This window comes from Microtus oregoni, unplaced genomic scaffold, assembly GCF_018167655.1.
Source record: "Microtus oregoni isolate MIOR12 unplaced genomic scaffold, Mior012 000005F_ref0000423, whole genome shotgun sequence".
Classification (NCBI taxonomy): domain Eukaryota; kingdom Metazoa; phylum Chordata; class Mammalia; order Rodentia; family Cricetidae; genus Microtus; species Microtus oregoni.
The window spans coordinates 18,023,152-18,039,866 of NW_024543064.1; positions in this window are offsets into that span (position 1 = coordinate 18,023,152).

The window sequence follows — 16,715 nt, forward strand, 5'->3', positions numbered from 1 at the left end:
GGGAAGACCTCCTTTTCTAGAAATGGAAACTGAGCCCCACCCCACCCCCCAGGTGGGCGGACTCATCCAAGTACCCCGAGTGAGTCAGTGGGACCCACTGCCCTGTTCCCAGGCAGAGGCTGTTTCCACCCGGCCGACACCACCCCCTCCACTTTCTAACTTCCCACTGCACCTCGTGGGTTTTTCCACACCTACGAGTGCCCCCCTAAGCGCCTGTCACTTGCTCACCCTGAGGGGCTCTCCCTTTCATAGAAACTGAGTCTAGGCCCAGGAACTGGAGGGAAGCCCAAGAGGCTTATGGAGGGGCCTAGGGGCTCGTCCTAACCCCGGATCCTGAACTGGTTGTCTCATGCAAGGCAGCAGTCACCAGGGAACGCCAGACAGGGTCCTTACCCTCCTTTCCCCTGAGAGATTTACCATTTCCATGTGTAGGCTGCCTCGGGCATGGGGGAAATACAGAGGCTGGAACCAGCCATGCCTGAAGCCTGACTTTAATTCTAAATTGCCCTGAGATTGTACAGGCCTCACTCTCCTGAGGCTGTTGGTCTTTTGTTTTGTTTTTTGAGACAAGGTTTACTCTGTAGTTTTGAGCCTGTCTGGAACTAGCTCTGTAGACCAGGCTAGCCTCAAACTCAGAAATCTGCCTGCCTCTGCCTTCTAAGTGCTGGGGTTAAAGGCGTGCGCCACCACCACCCAGCTTTCGTGAGCTGGTTTTTCTGAACTCCAAGGTCACTTGTACTTACCCTAGATCACAGAGGAGTCAATGAGAAAATAACCAGGACTGGAGTTGACTCGCTGTTGGAACTGAGTTCCCAGCTTTCTCCTTTTCTTTCCTTCCTTCCTTCCTTCCTTCCTTCCTTCCTTCCTTCCATCTTTCCTTTCCTTCCTTCTTTACTTCTTTCCTCCCTCCCTCCCTCCCTCCCTCCCTCCCTTCCTTCCTTCCACTGTGTGTATTTGTATGTACGCAGGTCTATGTATATGTCTGTGTGCACGTACGTGTGTATGTGTGGGTGCTCATGTGCACACAGAGGACAGAGGTTACCCCAGGAGCTGTTTCTCTGGGTCTGGAGCTCATCAAGTAATCTAGACTGGCTGGCTAGAGGACCCCAGGGATTCTCCTGTCTGCACCTCCCCAGCCCCGGGATCGCAAATGAGCGCCACCACACCCAGGTTTTAATTTTCTTAACGTGAGTTCTAGGAATTGAATTCAGGCCCTCGTTCTCTCGAGGCAAACAGTGCCGACCAAGCCATCTCTGACGGTCATTCTCCAGGCATGCGTGGCACAGCCTGGTCTTCTCTTAACAGTGTGCTAAAAATGACTGGAGAAACTCAGTCATAAAAATAAGGAGAACATAAAAACGTTTTCTACAAATAAAAGGCAGTATCTTAAAGCCTTTAACTTCATCGGTTTATTTACTTATTTTTGTTCTGTTTTGTATTGTCTAGATTTGTTTTTGAGACAAAAGTTTCAGTGGCTGGGTCAGGCTGGTCGTCAATTTACAACTCTCCTGCTTCAGCCGTCCTCCTGAGTACCTGGAAGTCCACGCCCGGATCACCAGGCCCAGCTTCAGTTGTTTTCTTAGCAGTTTGCCTTCGCTTAGTCTTCGAAAATATTCCGTCTAATTTTCCTAAAATCAGAGTCTAGTGTTAGACACCAAGCCATGGGGGTTCACAGCATCCCCTTAGAGTCCAGCTGAGGGAAAGAGGAGGCTGGGAGGGGAGCGGGGAGAGGGCTGTCACCTGGTCATCAGGGAAGAGCCAGGCAGGACGGCACGATGGAGGTCAGGAAGATGCTCATGGGAGGTGATCCCCTTGGAACCAGTACTGTGGTGGACTTAGGGCTGACGGGAGAGACAGGAGGGGGAGGGGCACATGGACAACGACACCTACCATGGCGTGACTCGGCCACTCTGGAGATATCTCTTGGGCAAAGAACACAGGGCAGAAATCTTAGCCAGAGGACCAGCTGGAGTGGGACCTGCACCTGAGCTGGTGATGCTCTGTCTCCATGGTGTCAGATACACCTGCCTCACACGCAGTGCTGGATGGGAGTGAGGGTACTGGGGGCTGGAAATGAAGTTGGTCCTTCACCACAAGCAGAGCTGGGACCACAGCCTTGACCATGGGCTGCTGGCACTAGGGAATCCTGTCACTCGGGAGTTTTGACAGTAGTTCTCAAAGACAGCCCTTCCCTGAGCTCTTGGCTCCTCCCCATCCCCTCACCCCACAGCTGCATCTGGCCTCGCTTTCAGGCCGGAAAAAGAGGAATAAGAGAAACCAACACCACGTCTTAGCCTCCTGTCCTTTGCACAGACGCTAGCGCCAGACATCCACAGATCTGAGCTGAGCCCTGGAACTGAGTTCAGATTCTGTTGCCACCAGAAAGCCATGTGCCAGGGAGGAAGGGGCTGAGTGGTGTTTGATATTTGGCTGGTCAGAGGGCTCTGCTCCAAGAGGCCTGCAGGGAGATACCAAGCTGTTAGTGTCCAGGCCAGAGCCGTGCCTTCTCCCGAGCTGGCTGGTGAGGTCCCTTGCTGCGTGTAGCCCTCCTGGGGACCAGGGTAGACAGGCCTGGCTGAGATACAGGGAGTCGAGGACCCCATGCACTGTGAGGTTTACAACTACGTACTTTTCTCGTAGTGTCTCTGAAAGGGACTCTGAGAAGACTTAGCTTCCCACACCTAGTGGCTTTACTGTCATTTGTCCTTACTGCTGCTTTCCAGGGAGGGCCAGAGGTGAAGGGCGATGTCAAAGGTCATCTATCTTGCAGGTAAAGGTTGCAGGATCCCACCCTGGAGAGCACCACCTGCGTTCTGGGTTTTCGTTCCCCACCCTTGCTCTCTTTCCTGTTATTCTGAGAAGCTGTCTGTGCTGCCCCCTCAAAGTCAAGCCCTCCCCTCCCCCACCTTCCTGCCTTGAGAGACCCTTCACTCGCTTCCCAGGGGAGCCAGTTGTCGCCTGTGACAGCTCAGAGCATGCCGTGAGGACAAACTTCGATGTATTTCTCAAGGACCCCAACAGCCTCTCTCACCCTGAAGGCCTTCCAGTCACAGGTCTCAGTTAAAAGCCCCGATCCAGCAGGGGTAGACTCAGTGTTCTCTGAACAGCCAGAAGCCCTTGCTATTGTGGGTTGTCTCCCACATCCCTACCCAGGTCCCTAGCATGAACATTTGGTCACCTGTTCCATCTAGCGCAGGTTGGCTGTGCCTGGCTGCCACCCCGCATACAGGGAGTAAACGGAAGCTTGCAGAGGTGAGGGCTCTGTGAATACCCAGGGACGGGGCTCAACCCCAGTCTGCCACGTCCCCAAGTGACTCCTCAGTTTGTCCTCTCTCCCTGAAGCCCCCCACAAAAAGACAGAAGACCCTGGTCTGTGTCAGAAGAGCGATCTGCTCTTGCGGCAGCTGTAGGGAAGGCTGTGAGGCCAGTGTCTTTACGGGGGGCGGGGGGGGGGATTAGTAAAGGGCTCCGATAGGTCTTGAAGGCTGGGGAGGTGAGGCACTCTCAGAAGAGAACAGCAGCGTGGGTGCTGGGCCAAGTTGGCCCTTGCTCAGGAATGGTCAGAGAGCTATGGGAATGTACATCTGTGCACAGATGTAAAGGAAGGGAAGGTGGGAGGGCAGACTCCTCGGTAGGTTTCTCTTCCCACAGCTCCCTAAGTCCCTGTGCTCACAATCCCTAAACACCTCTAGGCTCCAGAGGTTGCTCCAGGAACATCTGGGTGCTAGAGGGGCCAGCTCGGGCTCAGGGCTTTCATCCCTGAGACTCTGGTGAGCGAGAACCTTCTCCTGTGTTCATCCAAGGCCTAAGAGGCCAGCTCAGAGCCCCCTTTCTCATTAACTACTCCAGAAGGAAGGAACAAACCTCAAACATCGGTTCTCTTTGCTTATAACCTTCCTCTGGGTGTTTGGGTAGAACAATGTATTTTTAGCATCATTGAACTATGCTGGAGGCCTTTACCTGTTGAGGGATGGCTCTTAAGGAGGTCACACTTGTTTTGAAGGGGGCAAAGAAGGTACCCCTAACATCAGGAGAGGCAAGAGGGAAGGGCCCGCCTTCATGAGGGGCCTACCCTACAGGCTCCCAGCTGGAGTTTCTGGCCAGGCCCTCTCCCTGAACTTGGGTTTGGAGCTGGGATATATTCTTACCATGAAGCTAAAGTAAGAACAAACATGAATCATGACCTTGCGCTTGAATCAGATTTTCCACGAGCCTGCTGGGCTTCTAAGGGCCCACAGAAATCAGCTCCCTAGATCTCATAGCATTCCTGCCACACACAAGCAACTAAGTCACATGTCCGGCACTGGAGTCCAGAGAATCCTCAGGACTGTTATCTGACTTACAGTGGAGGAAAGAGGCTCGGGGAAGTTGGCAAATTAATTCTGTATAATTGGATAAGGAGTGGGCATTCAGATCCATGGGCATGTCCTAGAACCCCTGTGACTTATGGGTACTTCAGGATGCTGTGAACCGCAGCTAATTCTACCAAATGTACACGTGGTGGGTGTTACTACCCTCTCTCCCGTTTTACTAGGAAGGATGCAAAGCTCAGAGACGCAAAGAAACTGGTGGATTCTATCGCACATCCGAGAGGTGGTGATGTCAGTATTGGAACCTTGGCCACCCCCTCCCAACACACCCAACTTTCCGGAAGCTCCATTCCCAGCTCCCAGCCCCATCTGTCTTTCCATTTGAGAGCCTTGGGCCTAAGGAGAAGCTTTCTTCTGCCCTCCCCCCCTTTTCCTTTCAGTTGTAATAGCCTGGTTTGCAGGGGGGTGTGCTGGCCAGCAAATTTGCTGACCCAGGCAAAAGGAGAGGGGCTATCATTATGTGGTCGGGGAATGGCAGGGCATCGCGCATGCCACTGAGCTAGCATCCCAGGAATCCCAGCGGCACTACATGAGAGGATCCTCTCCCAGCCAGGCCTGTGGCTTCCCTATCCTTGTGTATGCTCATTCACTGGGACGCTTGGAGCCTCTGTGAGGAAAAGGCAGCTCTGTGGGACCAGAGAGCCTGGCCAGTGAGGCTACAGGTATGGCTGACATTTAAGGGGGCCCAACACAGAGCAGAGCAGAATTTTTCCTAGGCCACATGGCTAAAGCTATGACCCACATGTGACTTGCTTGGTGCACTCACTCAGGAGCAGGGCCGTTGCCTTAGTTTGGGTCCCTATACAGGCAGACCTTGAGTCTCAGAAGTAATATATAAGGAATATGTCTTGGAGGTGTCTCAGGAAGCATCAGGGGTGGGGAGTGAGGAAATGGGGAGGGACACAGACCAGGGAAGGCAGCTGACTCTGCCACCTGAAACTCAGCCAGGTGGGGACCTTATGGAACCCAACACAGGGCAACTCCCTGGTGGCAAGGGAGTGGTGCGTGTCCCCACTGTTTCCCGGTGTTATCAGTAAGCATCACTCTGGAAATGTTCGCTCTCAGGCCATTCTTGCTCTGTTCTCTGGGGACCAGGCGCACAGTCTGACAACCTCCTCAGGACAACCCAGGGTGCCTCCATGTGGGCGAGCAGGAATTCACGTCACATGTGCCTTCATCGGTGTCCTTCTGTCACCCTTCCAACTGCCACACTGTCAGGGAAGCCATGTAAAGGTGCACCTCGGGGAGAAGAGCTTCTCTCACTACTGGGTCCAGTTCTGGGTGTGGTGGCTCACTCCTTTAATCTCAACACTTGGGAGGTAAAAGCAAGCAAATCCCTGAGTTTAAGGCCAGCCTGGTTTACATAGTAAGTCCCAGGCCAGCCATGGCTACATAATACTACATAATGAGACCCTGTTTAAAAACAAACAAACAAACAAACAAGCAAGCAAAAGCAATTGGGTACAGTGCCTGAGATTCTCCAGTTCAATTTGCAAGACAGCCTGGCTTACGAATAGTGATCCTGGATTTTGTGGACTCTAGGGCACTCTGTGTGTGTGTGTGTGTGTGTGTGTGTGTGTGTGTGTGTGTGTTTTCTAGAATATTACTTAGAAACAATACAAAGGAGCTAGATTTACATAGTCTTCCCGGATAGTTTAGCTGGGTATAGAAATAATGATTGAAGTTGGTTTTCCTTTCTTTGTGCTTGAGGCATTTCTCCACTGCCTTCTCTGTCTTCTCCTTCACCACTCTGTGGTGGTGAGTCTGGAGACGTTCTGATTCTTCTGTCTTGAGAGGCTGAATGAGGAATAACCAGGATTTGTGGAAATGCCAGATCCTTCAGAGGTCTCTTAGGCAAGAGGAAGCCTCAGCTCCCCTCACTGTCTCTTGTGAATGCTCCAAGTCAGGTCCCAGCTCTCCTACCACGCCCTGTTCCCTGCTGGTGACACCTTCCAAATCACTTGCTGGTGGCCTCTTTCTTGTTTTTCGGTGCTGGGGCAGGCACCCAGGGCCTGGAGCACACTAAGCATGCACTCTATTATGGGGCCATACCCCATTCTCACGCTGCCTCTTACCCCCAATGTGAGCAATTTGTTCTTTGCCTCTCAGTCAGGTAGGCAGAGTCACTCAGAACCTGCCTCAGTTTCTACAAAATCCTGGTTTCTGTGACAAAGCCTAGACTTCCCTTACCGGCACAACTGGCTCCAGGCCCAGGCAGTATGAGGCATACAGTGCTCTAGACTGGCTCAACAATATGACCTTGCCCCTCTGTGGTCATCTCTATGGGTGACCTGCCACCACCTGCCACCCACTCCCTATCTATGGAGAGGTCAGTGGCCCTCAGAAACCTTTGTTTTTCCTTTTTTTTGTTTTTTGTTTTAAATTGATATTTATTGAGCTCTACATTTTTCTCTGCTCCCCTCTCTGCCTCTCCCCTCCCCATCAACCCTCTCCCAAGGTCCCCATGCTCCCAATTTACTCAGGAGATCTTGTCTTTTTCTACTTCCCATGTAGATTAGATCAATGTATGTCTCTCTTAGGGTCCTCATTGTTGTCTAGATTCTCTGGGACTTTTTTTGTTTTTTTGAGAAAGGGTTTTTCTTTGAAGCTTTGGAACTTGTCCTGGAACTCTGTCTATATATCAGGCTGGCCTCGAACTCACAGAGATCCACCTGCCTCTGCCTCCCGAGTGCTGAAATTAAAGGCATGTGCCACCACTTTCCGGCTTCAGAAACATTTTTTTTTATCTGGGCTCTTCAACCCTTCCATATTTTCCAATTTCTCTAATTCCTATATCTTGCCTTCTTCACCAATCTGTGGGTTTTCTAAGAACCAAAAGTGTGTCCTTAACTCCCTGCACAGGGTTGGTACAAAGTAGGCATGCGCGGGGGTTTGTTGAATAAATACACAATTGAATGACCAAAGAAGGGGATCTAATGAGCATCTTGTTTTACTGCAAGCCCAACAAAGAGGCTCACTGTTCATTTCTTTGCTGCTGCAGGGCTGTGTGAGGGCTCGGGCTCTCTGGTGGGCTGCAGAAATAGCATACAGCACAGCATCCCCCAAACAGGACTAACAGTATAATGGGCGAAACCAGAGCCCAGCAAGTGACTTCACAGATATGACTCAGCTGGAGTCCAGAAGGTTCCTTTACTGATGTGATAGCTATAGATTCAGGAGTGGTAGGAATCCAATTGCGGAGTGGGGCAGCCTTGTAAAAGGTGGATGAGGGACAGAGGGCATGGGCAAAGGTCTGGAAAAGGAAAGAGACACGTGCCAGCACGGGCCATGAAGAGGTCCATCTTGGGGCTGAAGAAGTGGAAAACATGCCTACATTTGTGGGGAGTGGCCCCGGGGCAGGCACAAGAATAGAGGGTTGTCAGAAGGTCTCCCCATTTCCCCCCAGCAGGTCATCCCTAGGGGGCTGTGAGGGAGGGCCACTGCTCACAGTCACTTTGAGCCCAGGGGCATCCCGATTCTGCAGATGATTATAGGAATGCTTCCGGAGCGGCACCGCAATGCCATCAGCCGGCAGATCAACTGTGGCTCTATGGCAAGGCTGATATGAAGGACAGAGAGGGGTTGAAATACCCGGCACTAATAACCAGCAGGGAACTTTTCATTTACTTTAATTGGGTTTCATATAGCACAGGCTGGCCTCAAACTTGCTACGTAGCCAAGGATGACCTTGAACTCCTGATCTTAAAGCCTCTACCTCCCCAGTGTTAGGATTATAGGTGTGCCCCGCCCCACACAGTTTACACAGTGCTAGAGATTGAACCGGGGCTTTGTGCATACAACACAAACATCCAACCCCAGCACCCTAGAATCTCTAAGCTTCAGCTGTCCCAGGACCCCACCTGTCTCACCCCATACCCCCAAGTTTGTTTGCAGATCAACAACGGTGGCTTTCTTATCAAGCGGATAGACTGCAGAGCCACCAGCCCCACCCATAGCGGGAACGTGGACCCAGCAGGCCTAAGGCCAGGGAGGCAGCTGTGCTGGGGGGTGTCACATGTGGGAGCAGAGGGGACAGACAGATCCATCCAGCATTGCACGTTCCTTCAGCGGCTGCAATGGTGCTAAAAGCCTCCCCCATATGACTCTGAGAACTTGGTGGCCTGGAAATACAGTTGGGTGGCATTTCCCCTAGCCCCACCAAGGCTACAGAGGCCATTCCTAGGCAGAGCAGCCAGAAGCAAGAAAGAAATCAAGACACCTTCCTCGCCTGCTCTGCAGCCTGCACCCGAAGGTAACTAGATAAGCTTCCTCTCTCGTATGTGGTTAAGGTGTCAGACAGGCTGGTTGCTGGCTGCCTCTCTCAAGAGTTCTCACTGCTCAGCCTGGCCTCCTCTGGGAAGGCCAGGGAAAGCGTGGGCAGAGCCCGCTCATTCATGGAGCCTGAACTAGATGGAATCATAAGTCCCAGCAATGCTGGTCCTGGAATCAGAAGCCCTGGGAGTTTGCAAAATGTCGGGTCTTTTCCCCATCTAAGTCTCAAATGGCTCCCCGGGACCTAGAGCATCACCTCCACAGCCCTCAGCCTACGCTCAAGGCCTTTCTGGCTTTTAAGGCTCTTCCCTCTTTGTGTTTAACTTGTTAAGACTCCATAATGATATGCTAATGACGGTGCTCCATTTCCGTTCTCCACGTTTAGTGTCTCAAGCACAGAGAGGTCAAGGGACTTGACTTCCCTCAGTCACACAGCCAGGGAGTGTCAGAGTCAATTGGAATATATATATATATATATATATATATATATATATATATATATATATATATATAAATCTCATTTATTTGGTGTGCATTGCCACAGCACACACGTCAAGGCCAAAGAACAACTAACAGACCGTTCTCTTCTTCCACCCTAAGGGTCCGGGGAGTCCAGTGGTCTGGTGGCAAGCGCTTCTACCCACTGAGCTCTCTTGCCAGCCCCTATGTCTTCTCTTATAGCAGCAACAACAAAAAATTGAGCCCAGGTTTGATTCTTACATCCATCAGGCTTTCCCAGCTGCTTCAGCTCCAGATAGAATCCCTGAGCCTGGGAAGGCAGGAAGGTGATCTGCCCATCCCTGCCTCAAGGCAGCTGACCTAATTAGTTAGAACCCAACTGGCTATGCTAAGTAACAACACCCAACTCTGAAGGGTGACTCGAAGTGTCAATGGAGCTAAGCCTGGGTGCCCAAGCACACGGTCCGTCAGTCGGATGCATGACTGGAGGCTGCTGGGAAGGCGTTCTCAGATGAGAGGAACACCAAAGCAACACAGGCTGAGTAGATAGGCTAGCCCTCATTGTGTGGATGGTGCTCAAAAAATTAGTTTAAGGCCAAAGAAGTGTGTGGTGGGAGGAGGGTTGTGACTTCTGCTTGCTGACAGCCCCCGTACATGCCCAGTAATCTTAGCTCCCCCGGGCTCTCCATCATGAAGCCTGTTGCAGATATGGGTTCAGCCTCCACAAGAGAGGTGGCCAGTTCTGCAGAGGTGCCTCTGTGGGTCTACTGAGCTGTGTCTCCACTTCCTGAGCGGGGTCTTCATGGTGTGGAGATTAGGCCATCAGGAGTCTGACTCATGGCTTTGGTTTAGTCTGCCTTGGGACGGACAGGGCTCAAACAGTTCCCTTGAAAGCTTGGGGAGCAAACCTCACTGACCTTGCCTAGTGTGTAGGGTGACTGGAAACCTGCTGTTCTGTGACCAGCCAAGGGCAAGTGCCCTCCATGCTACTCGGGTACTTATGTCACTGTGGTTCCAAGAGTTCGAGTCCTGAGTCCGCTAAAAAGGAGAAGGGTGGGTCTCAAGAGAGAGAGAGCATTTCAGTGGGGGTGGAACCAGGGGACTCATGGGAGTGGGGGATGGGAGCAGGTGGCAGAACCCAAAGTCTCCAAACTAGCTGCCTGTCAGCCCCACCCTGCGGAGGTCCATCGGTTCCCGCCTCTGATTGGTGTCTGTAGCTCTCCATCGAACTCCCCCTGAGAGGCACACACCTCCTGCACTGAGAGCTCAAGCCGGTTCAGGCAGTCTGTGCAGCGTTCAGCTTACTCATTGGTAGAAAGTCTCCTCCTAGGGAGCTGTGGCCTGCTTCAGCAAACCCCAACCCCCAATCTTGAGTCTGCCCCCTCTTCCCACCCCTTTCCTCTCCTCTCTGGCCATACTGTGGTCCTCAGGCTTCTGGGTTAGTGCTGGGGTGGCACATGACTCATGGGGACCCCACAGCTTCCTCTCTGAGGTGGTGATATCATGGCATCCACTTCACAAGGAAGGGGAAGGGGCCTTGGGACTGGAAGTCAGTCATACCCAGGGCAGCAGAGGAGGCCTCCCTGATTCCAAGGCCAGTGGCCCTGGCTTCAGGCTGCGCTGTCCTTAGCTGTCTCCTAGATGTGGCTGTGTGACTCCTGGCCCCTTGCTCTCCCAGAAGCCTCTGTTCATGACCCAGTAGGTGACAGCCTTGTCGAGTGGAGTAAAGGACAGACAGCAACAGCCGGGACTCTTCTGCTCCGTGTCACCCAAAGCCCCTCACCCTGGCTCGTAGAAGAGACCATCCGGAGCATCCAGAAGTTTCATGGCTGGAACTGGAGGCAGGAGCAGATTCCTGACTAGTCCTCGCCTCTCCATGTCTCCACAGAGTCCCTGACCAGGCCTCACCTGCATCACCTTCAGCAACTGAAGCTTGACTTATCAGAAGTTCACTGACACCAGAGGAAGGGTGTTTATCCCGTTCCCACACACCCAGGGCTGACTTTGTTTTGTCTTAACTTGGGGTCTGGGCTCCTCTTAAACCACCAACTGTATTCAAGATCTGGCTCTCGGGTTGGCCGGGGCTGGTTCGTGGGCTTGGAACAGGGAAGCTTGTTATTACCACCCGAAGTACATGGCCTAGAAGTGGGGGAGTGGAGGGTGTGCAGGCGGCCATCAGGACCCTGCCTCCACAACAGGAACAGTGGTCTGTCCCAGGCCCATCTGCTTGTTGCGGAAGGCTGGCACGTCCTGCACCACCCTCCGAGAGCGCCTCCATAGCCTGCTGTGGGAAGTCTTTCTGTATGCCGTGAATATGCGTTGGTCTCATTGGTTGATAAATAAAGCTGTTTTGGCCTATGGCAAGGCAGGATAGAGCCAGGTGGGAAATCCAAGCAGAAATACAGGAGAAGGGTGGAGTCTGAGAGACACCAGCAGCCACCCAAGGAGCAAGATGCCAGAACACCACCAGTAAGACATGGGTCACATGTCAATACATAGATTAATAGAAATGAGTTAGTATAAATGTAAGAGTGAGCTGGCAATAAGCCTGAGTCATTGGCCAAATATTTATAAGCAATATTAAGCCTCTGAATGGTTATTCAGGAACTGGCGGGTGGGAGAGAAACTTCCAGTTACAACAGCCCTTTGTGGGCTCAGAAGAGTAATGTAAGTGCCAGCAAGGTCACAGAGTCAGGCTGTGCAAAGCTCAGGTGTCACTTACTTAGGGGAATGAGACTGGAACCCTACTCCAAATGACTGCCATGTGTCACGGCAGACACACACTGGACACCACACCTCAGGTCCCTCTCCATCATCTCCACTAACTGAGGAAGAAACTGAGATCCAGAAGCTTTATGTGGTGTGCCCAAGCACCTCAGTAAGCTGAGCTGAGCTGGGATTTGAGGCCAGGCTTGTTCCCTCCGGCTTAGCTGCCCCTGAGCTACAGATGCCCTGCGCACTGTCCTAGGTGCTGGGAATGCAGCCAAAGAGACCAGCTAAGACCCTGGTCTCACCCTCCTTCCTCCTCTTCCCCCCTTTCCCCCTCACAGAGTGGTGCACCCATAGGTAGATCAGAGGACTAACAGACCATAAACAAAAAAAGAATATTTTTAAAAAGTTGTGCTATTGAAGGAGACAGAGTCATTTGGAGTGTGAGGACAGACCTCTGTGACCAGGGGACATGTGAGCTGAACAAAATGAGTACCCATGAGCCGAATGCATTTTTTTTTTTTTTTGGTCATAGGAAGAACACATGCAAAGGCCCTGGGGTAGGAGCAGCCTTGCCACACTCCGGAATCAGAAAGGCTGGCATACCTAGTGTCAGCATGTGAGGTGGCAGGGCAGAGGCGAGAAACAGGCCAGATAGTGTGGGACCCGAAGCCCTTGATGAATTTCGTCTCCTTTTCCTGGGCACTGAGAGTCACTGTGAAACTTTGAGCAGCCGAGTGTCACGGTCTGACTCGTGATCAGCCCTGGATGCTGTCAAGGACAAATAGGTGGCAAGTGTGGAAATGGAAATCCTCAAGGGACTCCGACAGCAGCCAGGTTAGAGACGCGAGGGCCATCAGCGGCAGCTCTGGCACGGCCATGGGGAAACTGAGTCTCAGAACGGCCAGCTGACTTCCCCGAGTTCAGGTCTGAGTGAAAAACAAAGAATATTGGTGAAGTATTGGGGTGCTGCCCCGTCAAGGTGCGTGGGAAGTGACTGGTGGCCCGTCTCTCAAAAAGCCTTAAGCAGAAGTCAAACAGATAGCAGCAAATGTATCAGTTTGAAGAGACGCGAAGTCTAGAAGTAGGGTCTGCCTCAGGTACGGACGGAGCTAGGGGTTCCGGTGATGTCGTCAGAAATCCACGTGACGTCGTCAGAAATCCTCCTGCCTGTCGTTCGGTTCTGCTCTCGGCTGCTTTCGCCATCTTCTCAGCCGGCTTTTCTAGCTCAAGGTCGAGGTGCCATGATCCATACTATTTGTTGTAGTTTGTAGGTAGTTTTGGTGGGGATATTCACACCACAGAAATCAGCCGACATCTGCTCTACCATAGTGGGTAGCAATAGCTCAGGGACTGTTCCATCCCAAGTACTTGAGATTTTGCTTTCCAGCCAACCTCCATCCCCCATGCCTCTCTGCTGCCGCCCTCACAGCGTTGCCCACTCAAGCCCAGGGCCTTTGCTTCTAAATCAGTTCTTCCTGGAAGCCACCACCACCACCACGCTGCGGCCAGAGGACCACGCTGCATGGACCAGGTATCTGTGGGTATATCCTCCTACCTGTGAGCTCCTAGAGGGTGAGGTACCTGCTGCCTTTCTGGGTTCTCATCCTTAGGTCTACACCGGGGGTGGGAGATCCCAGAGAGTGAATAAATGTTGAAGGACAACATCACAAAAGACGGATTAGGAGGGAGAGGGCATTTATACCATGGAAAGTGGCAGATGCTGCAAATCAGGACGCACACTCTGCACCCCACTGACTGGGGCCCACTCCTAGCCATGTCTCTCTGTGGTTGTGTGTCTTCACTCTAGAGGACAATGCAGTTCCCCCAGTTTTACCCAGTTCATGTGCTACCCACTCCGGAAGCCTCTCCCAAGTCTCATGTTGATGCCAGATGAGATTTATGTTTTCACACCTGCCTCACCCTCTGCCTCTCTGATTCCAGGAAATACACTCGGCTCCCCCTACCTTCCCTCCCCAGTCCCCATCCTTTCTCTGGCTTGAGTTCCCCAGAGTCTTAGGAACCATGTGTGAAAGGGTTAAAGGCCTCTGAAACACACCTGTGTTCTCCCCTGAAACAGCAGTAGGGCCCGAGAACAAGGCTCCGATCTGCTCTTCTCTAGTGGGGCAACACGGGACATAGGTAGACAGACTTCGGGGTTCTCCAGGGAAGAAGGGAACATTCGTGGGATGCCTTAGACACATTCTGACTTTAATTTTATAAAAGCTCAATAAGTATTTGTCTAATCACATAGTCGATAAAACGGGCTCAGAGAGGTGAAGTAGAAAGAGCAAGATCACACAGCTCTTATTAAGAGAAACAGCAGAGAGAGAGAGAGGGAGAGAGAGAGAGCACAGATGTCTGCCGATTTCTGTGGTGTGAACACCCCCACCAAAACTATCTACAAACTACAACAAATAGATCTGCAGCATTCAGAATACTCAACCACAGTGGGTAGCAACAGCACAGGGAGCCAGAGCTCCAGGGGAAGCTTGTCTGCCTCCCTGCACAGCCTGGGGAAGCGAGGGGCAGACAGATGTTGCCAGGTTCTGGGCTGTGGATCCACACCTCTGTGGGGCCAACCCCCTTGGCCTTCTCTGTGTCCCCAGGATTGTGCTTCGTGTCCCCTTTGGCTTCTCCCTGGCAGGCCTCTCTCTAGACTATTCCCTCCGTATTAGGGAGCTTTTCAAAGGCAGCTGGGTGAAAAACAACTCACACTGACTCTACACGGTTTGGGTTTTTTTTTTTTTTTTTCCCTCCTTGCTCTTCTAGAGAACAGGACGTGAGCCGGCCAGGGCGAAGCTTCCTGTGTGAGATGATGTGTGGGCTTTCTGAGCAAAACAAGGGCCAGGCTGTGGTCCTGAAGGAACCGAGGCCACAGTCACCTGGAATGGAGCCTCAGGCAGCTCCTGCCCTCCCTGGGGACAGGTTTTCTGCCTGGGCACAGAATGTTCCCCCACACACCGCAGTTGCGCCCCATTTATTGAGACCTTCGCCACAGGCCACCCTGACCCTACCCAGTCCTGGCCTGTGTGGCCTCTTTCCACGTGTGTGACCTGAGAATCCCTGACTCTGTCTTGGGGAGCCTCAGGTTCCTTATCTCGGAAGTGGGGATGACAGAGTAGACCTCGGGTCTAATTTGTCTCGCCTGTGGAACACCCCACAGGATGTCCGGCAGGTGGGAGGGGGTGAGGCGACATCGCTGGCCAGTCTGGTATGAATACTAGTTGACGTCTATTAGGGCAGATGATGGCCAATGACTCACTGAGCCTCCCTGGAGGGAAATTTTCTAATATAAGCTGAGGGGGCCTTCAGCAACTTACCTAAGCTAATTGTGCCTCAGTTTCCCAATCTGTAGGGCAGAGGCACGGGCCTAGGAATAATACCAGTAGAGTGCTCAGAACCCCGTCTGTCCTGTGGCACTATCAACAGTCGCTAACGCTGCCACCATTAATTTGATGGCACCCGACAGTTGTTTACCAGAACGCATGGTTCTATTACTAACTTCAGGCATGCCTCCGGTAGGAGTCACAACACCTTCTTCTGGAGGCTTCGTCATCCAGGCCCCTAGCGTCACTCACCTCTGTATCCATGACAGCCCCACACAGCACGGCAACTGTCAACACCACCCATAGTCCTCAGAGAAGGTGGAGGCGTACCTCTCGAGGGGCTCAGAAGGGATGGCTGCCATACTCACAGATCCACTCTGTCCCCAGCTCTGGTAGACCCGGCCATGCTTCCATTTGGACAGCACCTAACCCAGGCTTGCCACTCAGGGCTTCCTGAGCCCTGGCCACATGGACGGGATTGGCTCTTGCAGCCAGATATGTGACCCAAGCTGGGCCAGTGAAAGTAGGACTTTGGCCCCTACTGGCTGCCATGTTCAGGACCACTGTATGCCCAATGTGGCCTCCCGCGGGAAAGTACAGGATCGTCACAGCTTGGCTCCCACCCACTACAGAGCTTCCCATCCCCACCCTCTCTCTCTCTCTCTCTCTCTCTCTCTCTCTCTCTCACACACACACACACACACACACACACACACACACACGCACTATTGCCTTGGGGAAGTCTCCCATCTAACAACAGACACCTGTCATATGCCCAGTGTCTGGGAACTGTGCTCATTCCCCCTGAGAGATTCGCTTCTAGAATCATCTTACAGGTTGGAAAACTGAGGTAAAAGGTTCGCACAGCGAATTCTGCTGCGAAGTGTTGTCGGCACCTCTGTGTAACTAATATTACTGTCCTGCTGAGAAGGGATGCTTTCCTGAACCCCTCAGAGAGGGTGTCCCCAAGGTGGGGAATCCTGGCTGGCCTTGTCCACTTCCTGGTTGATTTTAGTTTTAAGCAGAGGGAAGGGGACCCTGTCTCATGCCGGCTCTGGCCTCACTCTTATGTGTCCCTGGGTAGGTCTTGGCTTCTCCTCTTCCGGCCTATTTCTCTAGTTCTGAATAGATGCTTTCTGTTGCCTCCAGCTTTTTACATCCAGGGAGTCCTCCGCGAGTCCTCCTGGTGGTCCCCTTCCCCTCCACAAGGCCACTTCATTTTCAGAGCCAGTATGCGTGTGTCTCCTGGGCTCCATCCCCTAACCAGGGAGGCAGATGGAAGAGCAGGAAGAATCGGAAGGTCTGGGGTTGGTACAGTAACAGCTCTAGAGCCTGCCTGACCTGGCGAGGGCAGGGGTGACTTGTGTTCATCCAGCCTGTCAGGTGTGGGAAGCAGAGCTGTTTTTCTCCCAATCTGAAATGGATGGGACAGAGTCTTGCAGACTGGGGTGGGACAAACAGAACCAGGAAGCAAAGCCCTTTGATTCTCGGAAGTTCAGCTCTTGAAAGAGCAGACAGCATGCTCTCAGTCAAGGATCAGCTGTCAAGGTGGGCTGTAGAGCTTGCTGGGAAAAGG